The sequence below is a fragment of the Anser anser genome, assembly GCF_964211835.1.
Source record: "Anser anser genome assembly, chromosome: 4".
Classification (NCBI taxonomy): domain Eukaryota; kingdom Metazoa; phylum Chordata; class Aves; order Anseriformes; family Anatidae; genus Anser; species Anser anser.
The window spans coordinates 17,737,222-17,749,760 of NC_139724.1; positions in this window are offsets into that span (position 1 = coordinate 17,737,222).

Genomic DNA, 12,539 nt, shown 5'->3' on the forward strand with positions numbered 1-12,539 from the left:
CTTTTCTAGTACTGCATGTAGTAGTATTATAGAATAGTACAGGTAAGATACCTAGTTAAGGCTTTATTTCCTATTTTTAAAAAAGGTATTTTGTTAAGAAGGTTGACTGTTTTATATGGCTAAATAACCCAAGTAACTGGATCAAATTTTTAATATTCTAATATATAAAAGACAACTGGAGGCAAAAGAATAGCACAGAGTTAATTTCTCTAAGGATGAAGCATGACTGAAATTAATTTATAGCCTTAGATCCAAACTTTTAGGTAGTTCTACAGCTACCTGAGAGGAGGTCATAAGAAGGCATTAGTCTCTTTTCCCATGTGACAATTGGTAGGATGTGAGGAAACAGCCTCCAGGGGAGGTTTAGATCAGATATAAGGAAGGATTTCTTCATAGAAAGGGTGGTTAGGCATTAGAATAGACTGCCCAGGGAAGTGGTAGAATTGCCATTCCAAGTGGCATTTAAAAGACATGAAGCTGTAGCACTTAGGGACATGTTTTGGACTTGATGAACTTAAGAGTCTTTTCTAACCTAAATGATTCTAAAAGTTTTTCATGCTGTCATGTGGGAGATCACATAACACGGTAGGTTAAGTAGAAGCCAGGCATTACTAATTAGAGCCTCCTGATGCAAAAGATGTGTGTGCATTTGCAGCATAGTCATTTATGATCTGCAAAGTATTCCTGGCCCCTTGAATAGCTGCATGAAGTTCCTTTTGAAAGGTCTTGGCCCTTTTTACTCACTAGGTTCTTCTGTTGAAAAATAAAATACATGTTGTGCTATAGCAGGTGGATCAGCCTAAGGAGTAGGAGCAATCACATTGATAGACAACATAACATGCATAGTGAAAACACGTCCAGTGGTTCTCAGTTTACTATCTTAATACAGGATCCAAGTAATTGGCTCTTGATATGGAAGAAGCACTGTGCCTTACTGTACCAGGCTACTCTCAGATTTTGTACTGGCAACATCAAGACTCTAACTCAATTTATATACCATCATTTGAGTTGATTATATTACATGAATTATGCAGCTTTGTTTGTCATTATATTCTACTCATACTTCTGACAGTAGAACTCAACACTCAAAGAAGTAGATGCATATTATTAGCATTTCTTAATGAAAAAAATTATTAGTGTCTGCTATGAAACACACCAGTGAATGCAGATCTCATTTATTTTGGTGCTTCTGATACTTGATATTCATAGTTTTTTGGGGGAAGGTTTTTTTACCTCTGATTAAGAGGTTAGGACCATTAAATCATCTAGCCTGACCTTATGTGTGATATATACCATTGAACTTCATCCAGTTAATGTCCACAGCTTATTTTATAGAAAGGCATTTGGTCTTTTAACAAACTGGCAACAGGTAGGTTCTATCTCTTTCCTTCAGTTTGAATCAATCAGAGCACAAACATCTTTTCTTTTAAAAATGCATGTCCTCTTTCTACCTGACTGTTCCTGGCTTCTATTTATTGGGGTTTATTAATGCCTTTCTTTGCTGAGACAGAAAGACCTTTAGTGCCAGGTATTTGCTCCTCAAGGAAATACTTATGCCTTGTGTCAAGTCACCTTTCAATCTTCTTTTTGACATGCTAAACAGATTAAGTTTTTAAGTCTCTCCGTCTAAGGCATTTTCTCAGCACTCAATGATTTTTGGTTCTTTTCTCTGCCTTCTCCAACTTTTTAAATATGAGCTGCATTAGAGTGCATAGTATTCCAAAACTGCAGTCAGCAATATCACCCTGGGAGATTAAGTCGCCACTTCTTTGTTTACAGCCAAGGATCAGATTACACTGAGGTTACTGTGAACTGCTTTTCTCTTGTAAATGCTTTTCAGGATTCTCCTGTTTGTGACCGAAGACCACAATTCTTCTTTATAGATGTAGCAAAAATGATTGTCTCAAATATCTTTGGCCTGATATGTTACCTAAGTGATTAGACAGGACTGTTTTGTTGCCATCACCAGTCTTCAGGTTTTGTCAGCAGTGTGTCTATGGATTCTATGTATTTTTTTTTTCTAGAATGGTAATAAAAATGTTTAATAGTGGCATTCTGCTGCTCGCTGCAGAGCCCCACAGAAGCATCCTGGTTTGACAATTCTTTATTAAAAGGTGTTCTGATATATGGCAGGTAGCTGTTCTAAATTTATTTTATTGAAGCCACTTAATGTTAATTTGTTAAAAAGCATATTGTTCTGGGTCAAAAACCTGTCAAAGACCAAGTTTATTGCATTTACAGTTACCTTTATTCACCAAAACTGTAATCTCATCAAAAACTGACTATAATCCATGTGAATATATTATATCCACAATAATTCAAAAGCCCTGAAGGTTTTGATGGATTTTGAAACAGCTGTCATTGCCACCTGCCTCAATTTCACTAGGACATTTATGATTTTATGGTTGTCATCCCAAATTTTTTAATGTGGAGCTTTGGGATGAATATTGCCAATTTTTTTCTTTCTTTATACTCTATTAGCTACAGTTCCTGAGCATGGTAAAACCACACAATATTGCTTTGTTTCTCTTGTACTGTTTTTCTATGTACTGCAATATTTAACACAGAGAATTTCAACACTCATAAAAAACAGAAGGGAAAAAAACTTACAACAGCAACGTGCAAGTGTATCAAGCTACTTCCATATATTTTACATTTTTAATGTTAAATGTTCAAATAAAAATATACCAAGAGAAATTTGGTTTGTAAATTCAAATAACCACACAAGTACTGTGATACCAACAGAAAAAATCTCATGTACACTGCTGTTGCCAGAAGTCTGCTACATGTAGATTTAGATTGTATAGCAGAAAATTGTATAGAAATTTCATGGTAAAGGCATCTTGCACCATCAACATCTCATTTTGACAAAAATTCTGTTCAAATATCTCAAAAACAATGACACAGCAAAACGACACTGGATAAAGCAGGAGTGAACTAAGATATAGAATCATAGAATATCCCGAGTTGGAAGGGACCCATAAGGATCATCAAATCCAACTCCTCGCACCGCACAGGTCTGCCCAAAAGTTTAGACCATGTGACTAAGTGCTCATATGGATTGTAATAGGTACACAGCTCACCTATGTTGCCTTGCTAGTGTGTTATTTTTGAGTAATGAGGTACCTTACAATGCCTCAAAAGAAGCGAGGGTTACAGTGGTCTCAGGAGAAACTGTGGTATCAGAGAGACAAAGCGCCTTCATTGCTCCATGAATCTGCAATGGTACCTTGTACCTGCTTTGGCGAGCTCAGCCTGTGAGAATACCAGTGGACAATCCTGGAAGTAGTTGCACCATGAGAAGATACAGTGAGTGGCATTGTCACTTGTTACGCCACTAGTATTGGAATTTCCCCCAAATCACCAGGCCCAATAAAGTGACCAGGGAGGAACTAATAAATAGTTGACCTTGTAGGAAAAAATATGTGTTACATCTCTTGAAATTTATGTAGCACTAACATGAACTAAACCGAGATATTTCTACCACAAGTCCTATAAGTAGAAGGATAAACTGTTAACGACAGATGGAGCAAGAGTTAGATTTGGCAAAATAAATTAATTCTGCATGGCATGCAAGAGTACTGACCTGGCTGGATGGTGGAGATAAAGCAGTGAAAATGGTCATTACTGTGAGCAGCACCAGGACCCAAGGTACACCAGAATCCAGGCTCCCCTAAGGATTAGAGCAAACTACATCTAACTACAGCTTTGCTTGCTTGTAATGGCCATAGAGTTAATCTGAGTATCATGTAGTTGTTGATAGTGAAATCACACTAATGACATAATGTGACATAATGTATCACTCTATTTGCACTTAATAGCAATTAATCCTCACAGTAAGTTTTACTAAACAACTTCCTTTAGGAAACAGCTGGTTCAGGTGAGTGGGCCAAGTGTCCCCTCCTTATTGGGGACAGACAGTAGTCACCATCTGATATACAGTACCTATTACAAAAAATAGAAAAATTAACTGGGGAAAATCAAAATAGATGATCACTGTTCCATTGGAATGAAGAGGTCTGTACAAGCAGTTATAGCTACCATATTACTCATGGTTAGCAATCTCACTAAAAGATCAGGAACATATTTGCAGAAGACAAAGAAGTTTGTTATTTTCCAGATCCCTTATAGTTCCCTAAACCAGCTAATTTGGCTTTGCTTTCCAAAAACAAGCTGTCAACTACTAGAGAACAAATCTGGACAAATCAATCAGGAGTTGAAAACTAAGTAAAAGTAAATCAAGTAAAAAAAAGTAAATTAAGTTTTTAAAGAGCCACGAGCCTGATCTTAGAGGTCTCTGGATTAGGAACTAGTGCTATGTTTGTTGCAAACAACTTAGTGTCACACACAAATTATAATTTAACTCAAATGCTCAAATGACAAAATATATTGTAATTTATGATCCAGAAAAGCCTATATCATTGCTCAACTTTAATAAACTGTAAGAAAAAAATAGTAAAAGTAATTCCTATGTTCACCATGTTTAATTAGTACACTGACATCACTTGGTCGTTTTTGTTTCCAGTGTTTGACCATGTAAAATGTTGCATTTGTGTAGACACAAGCTTAGTCTGTTAGAGAGAAAAATACACACATATTCTCATATTCTGCATATAAATTTGTCTTATTAATCTTCAGAATTTTTACTTTAAGTTTAATTGAAAGTAATTTAATACTAAGAGTATTACTCCCTATTTAAACAATGACTTATTCAAATCTGATAAAAGCTTTAAGACCAGTAGTTTGCTTCATAGTATGTTACGCAAACCAGCAAGCATCAAATCAATACTGTTAAAGGTTGTTTCTAAACCCAGCTATCCAACTGTATGCATTGCATACAGTCACCGAGTCTCAGTAAGCAATATGTACAAGTATGTTGTCAAAAGTAGGAAGATCTTAGGTATCCTCCTTCTCGCCTGATTATCAGCCTGAAACACACACCTGAAACCTAAGGTTCAAAGAGAAATAACTTATTCAAAGTCTTTCCAAGGCAATCCACAACAAGCAAGGTCTTATTATTAACAATGAAACAGGAAATGTGAATATAGTACAAATATTAGGTAGGTGGAAGGATTTTCCAGAATATACTTGAGGGGGCATTATTGACCCTATCTTTCAGGAGAGGTTTGGAGGTAGGAAAGAAGGCATGAGGAAGAGAGATTTTAGCACTCAACAAAGCATATCTTGCAAAGTACCCAGAGCTTTATTTAAGCCAAGACTATCCAACAGCACATAAGAGTCTTCAAACTCTACAAACAGACTTCGATTCCTTCACTTACCATATGTTAAGGGAATTAAAAAGACAAGTCTTCAAATTTATCTTAAGTAACTCTGCTATTTTCTATTATTGCCTGACAATATCCTATTCTACAATTGTCATGTTAGAGGGTTGTAACTGTAGCACTTACATCCCAGTTAAATAGAAACAGGTGATCTCAGTATTGGAAGCTTAACTACCATCAGACTGAAATTGTTTTCCCAGACTCTTACGAGACTTTCAGTAAAGCCTACAAGATTAAGATGCTTACATCCCACAGAACTGCTATGATGACCTGACAACTATTTCTACAAGTTCCACAGGAAATTCTACAGCATTTTTTTTTTTTGAGGAAAAGGTTCAATTTTTACGTTTTAAAGGTAGTGCTCCAATTCAAAAGTTGCAGATATTATACCGTATTTCAATAGTAATATGCACATAAGTCTGACTAAAATATGCAGACACACTTGAAGGTTAGTTATCTATAGCAGTGGGGGGAAGATAGACTAGCAAACACTACCATGTCCTCCTTAACCTGCACCATTCAAGTGTGACACCATCACAAATACATTTTTCAGTTTAATGCAGGCATAATAATGATGCCGCTTCAAGAATGACTGGTTTGAGACTGACTGACCCAAAAGTGGAGTAATGTGCAATATGCCTGTCACAGATATTATGTCAGCATAATTAAATTGGAAAATGTAATTAATCTAGCATCCCAAGTAAATTTGTGTGGATAATTTTAATTTACATCTGTCCAAAGGCAATGTAACAACCTACTAAATAGGGATGGTAAGGATTTGATCTTTGCATTAGATGTATGTGCAAGGTGCTGGCAATGGAGAATTAGATACCTCTATTCGCTAAAGTATCCTTTTGGGATGTGGCTAATTCATCTGTTACAGGTATGATTCATCAAAATATTTGGGAAAAGCAAACATTTCTGAGTGATTTGGGTCCAGATCTTTATAAATATATTCCTGAGGCTTAATGAACATTATACAACATGGTTATCAACTGGCATTGTTTGCAATCTAGAGACAAGATTGGGATGAAGACCTTGAAAAATTTAAAAAAAAAAAAAAAAAAGATCACTTAAAAATTTAACAGTCTTTCATTAGTTGTAAAATGAACTTCAGACAAGTGTGCTATTTTCTTATGCTCTAAGGACAAAACAGTTCTTTTAGATGGACAGAAAAGAACACATCTGATGTCTCACTATAGTAGCAGCAGACTAAGAGGAAGCTTATTCTTCCCATGTCTAACTTTCAGATTTGTTGCCTGTTGGGAAAAGACCTGAAGTTCACTACAATTAACTTCAAGATTTCATATGTGTTGTAACTTTTCTGCTTCTTCTGGAATGAAAACCTGTATGTAATTATTGACAGTTAAAGCTTTAAAAAACTGTTCAAGCAAATGTTTTGAAAGATAACCAGTGCAGGTGAGAAAATGTAAGAGTTGGGTAGGGTATGTCTGATAAGCGCAAGAACAATTTGTTCCAAGTTCTTATCAGGAAGGTATCTGCTACCTGCTGTACAGAGCAGAGGTAAAGAAAATGCTTCTTCCCATTCAAGCAGAACTTGGAGCTGGAGCATTCCACGTACAAGAACAACTGTGTTAATTCATTAGGGTGAAGTTGTCTCTGAACTGAATTCAGCTTTTTCAGCCTTTTCACATTTCACATGCACTATTAAGCCTTTTTAAAATAAATAAATAAATAAATGAGATAGAATTATTCCATGAACATATAAAAATAAAGCTTAAAAGGCATATTTCAAATAAAAACCAATTCTGTTCTACAGAAAAAAATAAACTTTGGGTGTCATTTTTTCCTGTCATGACAAATTTTAATTGCGTTGGTTTCATTTCCAGTGTCTCCCAAAACACGAGGAGACTTTTTAAATATTTCATTTATAAGTTCTGTTCTTTCTATGAATCTTCTAAATTCTTATCCTTAGTGCCTTTTAACTATATAGCAAAAAAATGACACTTTTCTTTTGACTGATGTGTCATCCAGGTTTGTACTTTAGGGTGCATGTGTGTGTGTTCTCTGCTGTGGATATAAGTGGTGTCAGCCAAACAGCCAAGCTTTATGTTTGAACTGTTGTACGATTTCTAAGTCACACCTATTTCACCTATTCAGAACGGGACTCCATCTAACTCTGGATGGAAACATTCTTGAAGTTCAACAGATGGATAACATGGGTGAGGCTTTGAAATTCTTTGAAAGCACCTTGCTTTACCTTGGGCTTGCGCCCACTTTGGATGTAAGACAAGTTTGGGGTGAAGTAAGAGTTCAGACCTGTGCTTAGAAATACAGCATGATACATATACTGCAGCTATAGTTTAGTAGTTTTACCCTGTATATTTTTCTTCATGGTTATTTTGTTCTCATCTTTTTTATTTTTATATCTATTTTTTTTGTTCATAATAAACTCTTAAGCTTTTCTGAAAATTAATCCCCTGTTAGCTTTGTAGCTTCTATGCTAATCTCTTGTTAGCTTTGCTGCTTTTATTCCTGGAACTGATTTGCATTCCCTAATCTAGAGCTGAATCTCTTTGTTATGAGTACTTACTTTTGTATGCATATGTATTTTTGAAATAATTAGCTGAAGTATCCTTCCCATAGAACTTAACAAAGATTGAAGACATTTTATATAAACCGATGTTTAAATGGCTTTTAAGCCAACTAGGATTTTTTTTTTCTTCTCATTTATCTTTTCATCTGGGAATAGACAAACCATATGTTTAGTTTTGTTGTTGTTGTTGTTGTTGTTGTTGTTTTAATTAATTCTCAGCCTTAATTCTAGCATAATATTTTTGAGAAGCTTCCTACAGTGCTTGCAAAAGGATTGCAGCAAAATTATGGGCCTTCCTTCATCTGACTTTTGCAATCATAGATTCCAAACAGTAAGCAAGTAGGGGTGGACCCTGGCGAATCTTCCTTTCCTTGGGGTTTTCAGGAGGCACAGATCTGTTGCTTTCACTCTCCTGTAGCCACTCATACAGCCAGAAAAAAGGATGTGACCACTGCAGGACTACAACAATCTTAAAATGAAGAGAAAATGTATTTTTTCAAACGTCTATTTTGTTTCTGAGAATTCTGGCAACATAACTCCCAGTCATCATCTAGTCCACAAAATAAAATTACACACATTTTTACCACTTTGTTTTAGCATGGGTCCACAGAACATAAAAATGGCCATACTCTTGAGCATATAGCCTGATATCCTATCTTGAATATGATTAGTAATAGATGTTCAGGGAAGAATGCAAAAGCAGACCACAACTGATATTTCTGGTCTTAATAACCTGATATAGCTTTTTTTATTTTTTATTTTTGTTCATTAAATTGCCATACTGCTTTATGATCCTGTGTATCTGCCATGTTCTGTGGCTCTGTCATGTAAAATAGCTTTTATTCCTTTTCCTTGAGAGTGCCATACGCTGATTTCAGTTGTTTTAAGTATTATGAGAAATTGTCATTGTGTATTTGCCTTTTCCATGACTTCCTCTTACAGATGAAGAAGCCCAGCTCCCAGTTCCTCTTTCCTACCTTTGATCATTCTAGTTCCTGTTCTGTTGAAATTTTAAAATCTCCATTCTGTTCTTCTTGAGAATTTCTTCAATACTGCACTTTTTATTCCTAGTTTAAAACACTCTCTAAAATGGTCAGAGATCCATACTGTTGTAAAGCTGTTGTAACAACATACAAGAAAACTTCCTTATTCCAGAGTCCTCACTTCTAACTGTACTGTGTATTTACCAATTCGTAACACAGCATTGCTGCTCAGTCACGTTCAATTTCTAATAACGGCTATTAAACAATTACTATTATAATTTATATTTTTATGTAATGAATGATGCTAAGTTACACATTACAAAAACGTAAGTCAGAGAAGACATTACTTTTACCAACTGGCTTTTCGAAAAAGGCATATTTACATTTTGCTTATGCATCTGACTATGAACAAGTACATTAAAAATAATTGAATTCCATTTAGCTAGAACTTATATTTCAAAGCTGTCTTTATGTGATAAATATGAATCCACAACAGGCATAACTCCATGGCAGAGGATGCAAGATTGAAGAATTTGGATTGGTCATCAGAACTGGAAGTTACCAGAAGTCCTTAAATGTTTTTACAAGCAACAGAAATATTACTGACTAAAATCACAACTCAATCATCAGTCCCTTTATGAAGGCAAAATTGGGTGCATGCTCTGTCTATGGGATTGTAACACAACTGATAGGCTGGAGGAATTTTCTTGGGAGTTAGCTTGGCATCAGTCTGTTAAATGAAAAGAGGAAAACAGATGAAACAAATCATGTGTGTCCTGTTTTATTTTCCTGTATCTGCTTCCAAATACAATATTTGATTTCATGAGCTTGGCTTTTTACTATAATAAATTTACTTAGCTTTTCCTTCTGAGTATTCCAGATTTGTAAACGATTTCAAGAGAGCTGCCAAGTCACAGGAATTTCATTCACGAGGAAGTGGTGGACCTAAATGATGAGACTCATCTTTTCTCACAGTGCCCAGCAGAAGGTCAGGCATTCCCTAAGGCCTTCTCAAGAATCCAAAAGCCATCTGGAAACTGGTACCACAGAGAAGTACTTAGAGAGAAGTACCTTTCAAGACAAACTCTCAGCTAGAGTCTCCTTTCATTGCATCAGAGCTGTGAGGCTGTTGGTGGAATACTTGGCAGACTACCTAAAGAAAATAACAGCTCACATCCTGACCTAACATGAAGTCTATTGTGTTCAAGCAATAGGTAGAATACTACACAGAAAAGCTAGTCAGCATTCCTTTTGGTGCCCATTATATTATAACGTAGTTACAGAATGGATAATGTCAGATTACCCAAAGTTTTTTTTTCCCCTTTTCTTTTTATAATGTTTCTTTATTTTGTTTCCCCCAGGATACTTCAGTTTGTCTGGTTATTTAGCTCATTAACATACATGTATTTTTACAGCCAGTCATTGTTCCTGAATGTTCACTTTTATCTGTGATTGCATTCACAGCCATTTGTGCTGGCTGTCAAATATAATCTGGCTGTTGCAATTAGTTCAGCTAAGACAGTAACAGAACAGTGGAGGCAGAGGTCAGACTTTACAACGCTCCCAAACTGTGACTCTTCATAAATTAAATTCTAAGTGGTACTAGAAGAAACGCTGTTGTTTTCTAAGGAAAGTAACAACTCCTTCTTCCATTCAACTTATTTTTGGTGAAAAAACACCTACCTCGACACAAATACAACAGACAAACATTCACTTTTGCCCTCATTATCACAAGTTGTGAATGCAATTTATCAATTTAATTCGTTCATTTTTTCCCCTTTCTTTTCTTTTTCTTTATTGTATTGACATATACCAGACTATTTTTTCAAATTCCTCTGACATGACAGATGATTGTGGAGGTTTCTCCAGGCTAGCACTGCACTGGCACTGACCATGCGTTGTACATGGTTCACAGCTGCAAAGACAAATTAGCTCCAGTATCATCCCACCGCCTGCTCTTAGGTCTAGTACATACAGAAGTAGAATTCAGATGTTTTATACTTGCAGTGTAGGTATCATCTTACAGTGTAATACTGACTTGGCTCTGACAAGTGTTTTTTGCAAAGAAAAATGTCCCAAAATTGTTTTACAAACGCAGATGGTAAATTCTGTCCACAAATACAAACACACCTCATGATACTGGAGGTAGAAACAGCATAGTAAGACAGCAAGCAGATTAGTTTGTTGGACTATCTATAAATTATGCTTTTTACATTTCTGTGTACTAGAAAATATTACTGAAAGAGAATATAATTTGTGGCAATTACATTAATTAGACTACTGGGATTCATTTTTCAAGAGGTTCTATCCTTTTCATGCTTATATAACCCTATATTGTGACTAAGCCATCATATTGATACAGAGTTGAAGAGCACTTGCATTTTATATATTTTTTTGAATATCCCCTAATTAGGACAGATGATTCAGTCTAAGATTCCCATTAAAGAGCTTAGTAAAGTGTATTTTTTTTTTAATTTGTCATAATAATGGTACACGAGCATGACATGACAGTTACCTTAAATTCAGTCAAAGAAATTAACAGTTAGTTGTTTGTTTAAAAAAAAAAAAGTCTAAGTCCTTGCTTATACAGCAAAAGGTTATTGTAAAACTACTCTAAGTGTTGTGCTTTTGCTCATTAATTTGTTTCACATTGTATGGTGATACGCTCATCTGCTGACAAGAATAATTGCTCATCTTTTAATTAAATTGTTAAAGAATGATAGAGGATACTAGATTGTGAGAATACTGATTATATTTTACTAATTTCAGTCCACTTTTAAAACTTTAGATATAAAATTTGATTTGAAGTCTATGAACATTTGAAGTGTGACATCTCTTTTGGATTTTAATCACAACCCACCTTTTTGCACTATTAGCTTTTTATTTCATCTTTAGATGTTAGATACCTATAAAAATAATTGCATATGTTTTAATATATAATTTTATATATAATTTTTATATTGGCAGAAATAAAGAACATAAGGCACAGTTATTTTGGTACCAGGCATGCATTCCCAGGTGTAATGGTTTCATTCAGATACTTTTCTCTGTTGATATCAACAATTGTCACAACAGAAATGGTAAGTATAGATTTCTTTTACCTATGTTAATTTTTATCAGGAAACTGAGTTCTCATGAACTTAATCATATTGATTCTGTAGGGCTGGTAATCACATCCACATCATGGCAAGTCTTTCATTTGACTGAGTTTTGGAAAATGAAGAAACCAAAGTGGTTATTTTCTGCAATTCTGTTTGATCATCTGAATAAAATCTATTTTATCACAGATTCTGTCCTCTGGATTCCAAATACACAAGAGTATATATAAACTTCAAGTGCTTGGCAAGAAACATGTAGGCAGTACTCACTGAACAAATGTATCTAAGAAGTTTTGTAGGCAGAGGCAAATTTTTAAGAAATTATGACTACAACCTCAGTGAAACAAAACAAGTCCGACATCTCCTGCGTAATGAACCATGCATTTTTACATATTTCTTATTAAGTTTGTGTCAAGAATAATTTGTTTTGACGTAATATTTCAGACAGTTTTTAGAAACAAAATTGAGCAAGTCATTCTATGTTCCACAAATGTCCTTCAGCTGAAAGACATCCTTTCAGCTTCTTTACTGTTGACTTTTTCTTAAAAAGCTGCAGATTTCTCCAGTGTTTGAAGGTTAACAGCTTTGAAAATAAGACTTAAAATGTCCATTAGTGAAA